This window comes from Colobus angolensis, unplaced genomic scaffold, assembly GCF_000951035.1.
Source record: "Colobus angolensis palliatus isolate OR3802 unplaced genomic scaffold, Cang.pa_1.0 Scaffold99, whole genome shotgun sequence".
Taxonomy (NCBI): domain Eukaryota; kingdom Metazoa; phylum Chordata; class Mammalia; order Primates; family Cercopithecidae; genus Colobus; species Colobus angolensis.
In genome coordinates, this window is record NW_012123931.1 from 6425890 (window position 1) to 6434363 (window position 8474).

Below are 8474 nucleotides of genomic sequence, written 5' to 3' on the forward strand. Positions count from 1 at the left end.
CCCTATTCAATAAATAAACATGTCACACTAATATCTACTGTAACAATTTGGTAGTAAATTCTCTTTGGATATTAGATATAAGTATCTAAGTATGCATAATTGTAATGAACTAGTCATAATGTATGTAGCATTTTTAAAAATTGCAAATAGGGCCAGGTGCAGTGTTTCATGCCTGTAATCCCAGCACTCTGCAAGGCCGAAGTGTGCAGATCACAAGGTCAGGAATTTGAGACCAGCCTAGTCCATATGGTGAAACCCCATCTCCACTGAAAATACAAAAAAAAATTTAGGCAGGCATGATGGAGCATACCTGTCATCCTAGCTACCCAGGAGGCTGAGGCACAAGAATCAGTTGAACCGAAGACGCAGAGGTTGCAGTGAGATGAGATGGCACCCCTGTGCTCCAGCCTGGGTGAAAGAGTGAGATTCCATCTCAAAAAAAAAAAAATGCAACTATACTTTAGTTAAAACACTTTATATTTCAAAAGTATAAATAACAATACTAAAATAACCATTTAAGTGATTCATTCAAAGTAAGTATTGCAGCTTTACATGCATATAATTGTAGAAAATACTGTTTATGGCTCCTGCCTGTAATCCTAGCACTTTGAAAGAGTGAGGTGGGTGGATCACCTGAGGTCAGGAGATCAAGATCAAGCTCACCAACATGGTGAGACTTTTTTTGTATTTTTGTATTTTGTAAAAATACAAAAACTTAGTCAGGCATGATGGCACGCAGCTGTAGTCCCAGCTACTCAGGAGGCTAAGGCAGGAGAATCGCTTTAATCCAGGAGACTGCAGTTGCAGTGAGCTGAGATCAGACCACTGCACTCCAGCTGGGGCAACATAGTGAGACTCTGTCTCAAAAAAAGAAAAAACTGTTTAATTTATATGAATGCAGTTTGTCTACAAATACTACACATAACTATGCTAATTGTTCTGAAGTAATAAATATAAACTGAAATACAGCTACAGAGTCCACTGTTCAGTTTATACATTGAACTGCTCTTGCTTTTGCAGTGCAAGCACTTTAGCCTACAAATATTGGATAATTACCTTGGATAACCAGGTTTCTGTCAAAGAAACTTGGTATCTTTTACTCTTTATCATTCTGTATTGCAAAATTTAATCCTATCTTTGTGCTAAGCTTCTGTGTGCTCTTAAAATGAGTTTTTATCTAAACAAATCAGTGTCTACTTTAAAGGACTAAAAATGAAAAAAATAAACTTTTCAGAAGCAAAAAGAAAGCAAAAAATCTGAAGTACTAGATAAAGAAAATCTGGAGTCAGAAAAAAATGACAAAAGTTTTATTTAGCTGTTAGTATGATTTACATATGTTTCAAGAAAGCAGAGAAAAACATCTACATATAATCTAAATGCATTAAGAAAAGAGAATAGCAAAATCTTTTTTTGAAAGTTTAAAGAGTTTTTGAACCCTTGGACATCTGAATTTTGCACACTGCATACACTTGAAAAAATGTTTATAAGGGAAAAAGCAAAAGAGAGAAATATGTTACAAAAAAAAATCCATGAGTGCACAAGACCTATGCAACAGAATAGAGAGCCCAGAAATAATGCCACCCTCCTGTAACAGTCAGAGTTTTGACAAAGCTGACAAGAGAAACGTGGGAAGAATTATCTGTTTAATAAATGTTGCTGGAATAACTACCTAGCACTATGTAGAAGACTGAAACTGGACCCCTTCATTAGACCATATACAAAAATCAATTCAAGAAAAATTAAATGCTTAAATGTAAAAATTATAAGAAACTCTGCAAGATAACCTAGGAAATACAATTCTAGACAAAGAAACTGGCAAAGACTTCATGATAAATCTACCAAAAGCAACTGCAACAAAAGTAAAAATTGACAAATGCGACCTATTTGAACTTAAAAGCTTCTTCACAGCAAAGGAAACTATTAACAGAGTAAACAGACAACCTACAGAATAGAAGAAACTATTTGCAAACTTTGTCTCTGACAAAGGTCTAATATCCAGAATTTATTAAGAACTTAAACAAGTTAGGCCAGGCATGGTGGGTCACACCTGTAATCCCAGCACTTTGGGAGGCCAAGATGGGTGGATCATGAGGTCAGTTCAAGACCAGCCTGGCCAAGATGCTGAAACCCCACCTCTACTAAAAATACAAAATTTAGCCAGGTGTGGTGGCACATGCCTGTAATCCCAGCTACTCAGGAGGCTGAGGCAGGAGAATTGCTTGAACCCAAGTGGCAGAGGTTGCAGTGAGCCGAGATTGAGTGCACTCCAGCCTAGGTGACAGAACAAGACTCCATCTAAAAAAAAAAACCTTCAACAAGTTTACAAGAAAAAAACAACAACCTCATTAAAAAGGAGGTAAAAAAAATATGAATAGATGGTTTTCAAAAGAAGACATACATGTGGCTAACAAGCATATAAAAAAATGCTCATCTCGCCGGGCGCGGTGGCTCAAGCCTGTAATCCCAGCACTTTGGGAGGCCGAGACGGGCGGATCACGAGGTCAGGAGATCGAGACCATCCCGGCTAACACGGTGAAACCCTGTCTCTACTAAAAATACAAAAAAAACTAGCCGGGCAAGGTGGTGGGCGCCTGTAATCCCAGCTACTCTGGAGGCTGAGGCAGGAGAATGGCGTAAACCCAGGAGGCGGAGCTTGCAGTGAGCTGAGATCCGGCCACTGCACTCCAGCCCGGGTGACAGAGCAAGACTCCGCCTCAAAAAAAAAAAAAAAAATGCTCATCTCTAATCATTAGAGAAATTAAAAGAAAAGCCACCATGAGATACTACATCACAAAGTCAGAATGGCTATTTTTAAAAAGTCAAAAAATAACAGGTGCTGGAAAGTTTGCAGAGAAAAGGGAATGCTTATACTCTGCTGGTGGGAGTATAAATTAGTTCAAGGACCGTAAAAAGCAGTGTGGTGATTCCTCAAAGAACTAAAAAAATAATTATCATTTAACCCAAGAACCTCATAATTGGGTATACACTAAAGGGAATATAAATTGTTATAGTATAAAGACACATCCACATGCATGTTCATTGCAGCACTATTCAAAATAGCAAAGACATGGACAGGCCCTGAATGTCTATCAATGGTAGAATGGATAAAGAAAACATACTATGGTCAGATGCGGTGTCCCATGCCTGTAATCCCAGCATTTTGGGAGGCCAAGGCAGGTGGATTGCCTGAGCTTAGAAGTTTGAGACCGGCCTGGGCAACATGGTAAAATCCTGTCTCCATGGAAAATACAAAAAGAAAAACTGGCCAGGCATGGTAATGCACACATGTAGTCCAGCTACTTGGGAAAATGAGTAGGAGAGAATTGCTTGAGCCTGGGAGGTTGAGGCTAAAGTAAAGCAGTATCATGCTATGGCACTCTAGCCAGGGCAATAAACCTGTTTCCAAAAATAAAATTAAATAAAAGATTTAGTAAAAACAAAATATGATACATAAATATCATGGAATACTCTGCGGCCATTATAAAAAAACAATCGTGTCCTTCATAATAACATCGATGAAGCTGGAGACCATTATGCTTAGAAAATTAATGCAGAGGCCAGGTGTGGTGGCTCACATCTGTAATTCCAGCACTTTGGGAGGCCGAGACAGGCAGATCACTTGAGGTTGGGAGTTTGAGACCAGCCTGACCAACATGGACAAACCCCATCCCTACAAAAGTAGCCAGACGTGGTAGCACCTGCCTGTAATCCCAGCTACTTGGGATGCTGAGGCAGGAGAATTGCTTGAACTCAGGAAGCAAAGGTTGAGGTGAGGCGAGATTGTACAGCTTGGGCAACAAGGACAAAACTCCTTCACAAAAACAAAACAAAATGAACAATAAACAAAATCTAATGCAGAAACAGAAAACCAAATGCATGTTATTATTTATAAGTAAGAGCTAAATAACAAGAACACATGAACACAAAGAGGAGAAAAACAGACACTGAGGTGTAGTTGGGAGTGGGGGGTGAAAGGACTAAGGATCAGAAAACATGCCTGTTTGGTGTTATGGGTAGTACCTCAGGCACAAAAGAATCTGCACATCAAAGCTTCATGACATAATTTTAGCTGTATAACAAACCCACTTGTGCACTCCGAAACAAAAATAAAATCTAAAAACAAAAAAAACCTCTGGGTGGAAGAGAGTGCAATGTAGGTGAAAGCACTGATTTTTGCTACAGATAGTGGCCGAGGTGGGGCTGTACTGTGATTTATTTCTGTGTGCATGCAGGCAGATGAGGTTATGAACAGGTAGTCCAGACCCAAAGCTGGTGGCAAAAACAGGTTGCTAATGCAGATTCAGTGTCTGGGGGTGGGGATATGCCAGGAGACTTGTAGACACTTGTGGCTTTTTGGCAAGAAACACGTGGATCAAAAATGCTGTGGTGAAGTTCCTCAAGGTGGTGCCTAGTCCTGGGAGGAGTGTGGACACGTCAATGTCTAGTGTGTGTGTTTGGGAGTGGGTGGGAATCTTGTGGTCACAGCTGCAAGAAAAGGGGCTGTGTCATCAGGGCTCTTTCCTCTAAGTTTTCAGTCCTCTGTCACCCTGTGAGAATACCTAGAATCACAGGACAATAGGCAGTGTGACAGCCTGTGTACAGGAGAGCACAGCCTCCCATTCCCAAACACCCAGAGTTTTATTCCAGGCCAGGCCTCCATGATATTTTTTTTCTGGCACCAAATCTGTAGAGTTTGCTGAACATCACACAATTCTCCAACATCATTGTCTAACATTTGAATTCTGACACCACCCAGAGTCAGCACAGACCCTGATTCAGGGCTCGGTCCCACAACATTGTCCCTCACTGCAGATGTTAGTCACAACCCCCACGGGCCCATCTATGCTTCTGAGCTACTGTTTAAAAACTGGGGACTCCCATAACCTCCCTGAAGTTCAATAATTTGGTAGAGATACAGAACTCAGCGAAACACCGTAGTTACATTTACTGGTTTCATATATAAGATGCAGCCCAGGAAAAGCCAAAGGGAAGAAATGCATAGAACAAAGAAAAGAGATGGGAAAGATGAAACACAGATAATCCTAGAAAATATTTGTAATTATTAAAATTCTCTATTTTTTGTGTGCTTAAGGAATAGTTTATGAAAACAAAACAAAACAAAACACTCTTCCCATTGCGTCTTAGATGGTGTTTTCTTTCTTTCCCTTTTTTTTTTTTTTTTTTTTGTGAGACAGTTTCACTCTTGTTGCCCAGGTTGGAGAGCAATGGTGTGATCTCGGCTCACTGCAACCTCCATCTCCTGGGTTCAAGTGATTCTCCTGCCTCAGCCTCCCGAGTAGCTGGGATTACAGGCATGTGCCTCCATGCTTGGCTAATTTTGTATTTTAGTAGAGACAGGGGTTTCTCCATGTTGGTCAGGCTGGTCATGAACTCCTGACCTCAGGTGCTTCACCTGACTCAACCTCCCCAACTGCTTGGATTACAGGCATGAGCCACCACACCTGGCCAGATGGTGCTTTCTTTTCTTACCTATCACACAGCCAGACACACACTCTGAACATTTTCTCCTTTTTCTCATTAAAAAAAATCAGCTGAATTTCTCTTCAGTGATCAAAATAAAATCTTTCTTAAAGATCTTTCTTTTTTTTTTTTTTTTGAGCCAGGTCTCACTCCGTCACCCAGGCTGGAGTGCAGTGGCACAATCTCAGCTGACTGCAACCTCTGCTTTCTGGGTTGAAGCAATTCTACTGCTTCAACCTCTGGAGTAGCTGGGATTATAGGAGCTGGCAACAATGCTTGGATAATTTTTGCATTTCAAGTAGAGACAAAGTTTCACCATGTGGGCCAGGCTGGTCTCAAACTCCTGACGTCAGGTGATCCACCTCCATTTTCTTCCCAAAGTGCTGAGGTTACAGCCATGAGCTACCACACCTGGCCTAAAAGAAAATATTTCTCAATCAAACTTTCTTATGTTTATCTTTCTCCTTCAGGCTCCAGACCTTTGAGCTACCCTCAGTCTGAGTCAACATACAACTCCACTTTATGTCCTTTTAAGAACATGCTGACTTCAGTATAAAACATTCTCTGGGCTGGGCATGGTGGTGCATGCCTGTAATCCCAGTACTTTGGGATGCTGAGGCAGGCAGATTATGAAGTCAGGAGTTCCAGACCAGACTGACCAACATGGTTAAACCCCGTCTCTACTAAAAACACAAAAATTAGCTGGGTGTAGTGGTATGTGCCTACAATCCCAGCTATTCAGGAGGCTGAGGCAGGAGAATCACTTGAACCCAGGAGGTGGAGGTTGCAGTGAGCCAAGATTGCACCACTGTACTCCAGCATGGGGAACAGAAGGAGACTCTGTCTCAAAAAGCAACAACAATAACAACAAAACAAACAAAAAAAACCAAACACATTCTCTGGTCTAAACTCTGACATTTTCACCCTCCATTTACCATTCCTCTCCCACCTCCTTTCTAACTTTGTTTGCTCCTTCCTAGGAAAGAAATTCCTTTTCTGCCTATATCTTTGCAAGCCAGAAAGATCTTACAGTTAGTTGGTACTTCCTCCTGTTGCAATACATTTTTGGAATTCATTTTTTTCTACATAAATCTAATGTTTTTATTTTACAAAGTCTAGAAAGTGCCTCAAAACAATGACAACTTCATCATCAATAAGCCCGTCCCAGTTTCCTTTCATCTTAACCTTAACTGCATCTGCCTGTGGGGCCCCAGCTTTCCAGGGCTTTGTAGCTTCTCTCAGAATAAAGGCTCCTTCTATGGCTGGGGTGAGCAGGCTGAGAAATCTGCAGGGGAGGCTTTCCAAACAAAACTAACTGGGCCTTAGGCCAGGTGCGGTGGGTCACACCTGTAATCCCAGCACTTTGGGAGGCCGAGGTGGGTGGATCACGAGGTCAGGTGTTTGAGACCAGCCTGGCCAACATAGTGAAAACCCATCTCCACTAAAAATACAAAAAATTAGCCAGGCATGGTGGTAGATGCCTATAATCCTGGCTACTCAGGAGGCTAAGGCAGGAGAGTTGCAGTGAGCTGAGATTGCACCACTGCACTCCAGTCCGGGAGATACTGCGAGACTCCATCTCAAACAAACAAAAAAACCTAAATGTGTCTTTAATAACCTCCTTTGCAGGTTTAATATTACCCTTAGCTTGGATTCACGAAGTTCAAGCTTTAATTTCCATGTCAGAGTTATTCCCTTGGTTCTTGAAACTAAATGTTTGAAAAATCTAGTAAAATTACTTAAACACAGCGTTTACATAAGGGAAAGAAATTTTAAGGTGCTTACTTTATTTTTTTAATTTTTTTGAGACAAAGTCTTGTGCTGTTGCCCAGGCTGGAGTGCAATGGCACGATCTAGGCTCACTGCAACCTCCGCCTTCTGGGTTCAAGCCATTCTCCTGCGTCAGCCTCCCAAGTACCTGGGACTGCAGGCCTGCACCACGACACCTGGCTAATTTTTGTATTTTTACTAGAGATGGGGGTCTCACCATGTTGGGCAGGCTGGTCTCAAACTCCTGACCTCAAGTGATCGACCCCCCTTGGCCTCCCAAAGTGCTGGGATTACAGGTATGAGCCGCTGCACCTGGCTAAGGTGCTTGCATTTTATACCTCCATAAGAAAAGCAAATATATCTACTTCTTTCAGACGATATATGTATTACTTTTTATTTCTATTAAAAATAATGTAAAAAATCAGTCATATGGGAACACTTCCAGAAGCACCCCGTTTCATCACATATAATTTAGTATTAAACTCAGAAATCAAGACAACAGAATATAGAACTGAGATATTCACTATCAAAAATTTACCTTGCAAAAAGAGGAACTGATGTTTTGACGAATCTATGTAACTCATCAATTATCTAACACATTTTTCTGTGGAAATATATTCATTGTCTATAGCCAGAATGAAAGAGGTTTTCCCCATTTTTTTCCTTGGTAGTTAGCATTCTTTGTTTTTTTTTTTTAAACGACAGAGTCTAGCTCTGTCATCCTGGCTAGAGCACAGTAGTGTGTTCTTGGCTAACTGCAACCTTCACCTCCTGGGTTCAACTGATTCTGCCTCAGCCTCCTGAGTAGCTGGGACTACAGGCACGTGCCACCACGCATAGCTAATTTTGTATTTTTGGTAGAGACGGGGTTTCACTATGTTGGTTAGGATGGTCTCGACATCCTGACCTTGTGATCCACCCACCTCGGCCTCCCAAAGTGCTAGGATTACAGGCGTGAGCCACCGCACCTGGCTGTAGCTAGCATTCTTAAAGCTAAGGCTTGGAATTCTGTTTGAAATCATTCAGCCATAAAAAACACACTTGAGAAAACTCCTAGATTCATTCCGGGAAAGAAAAAGGTAAATGGGAATTATTAACAAATGGAATATATGATTAAACACTAATTTTTTGAAACGCATCTCTTTCATGTCCTTTGTAAATATTTTCTTACCTTTCAAGCTCTACTAATAAAATGCAGATTATAGTAAAAAAAAAAAAAAAAA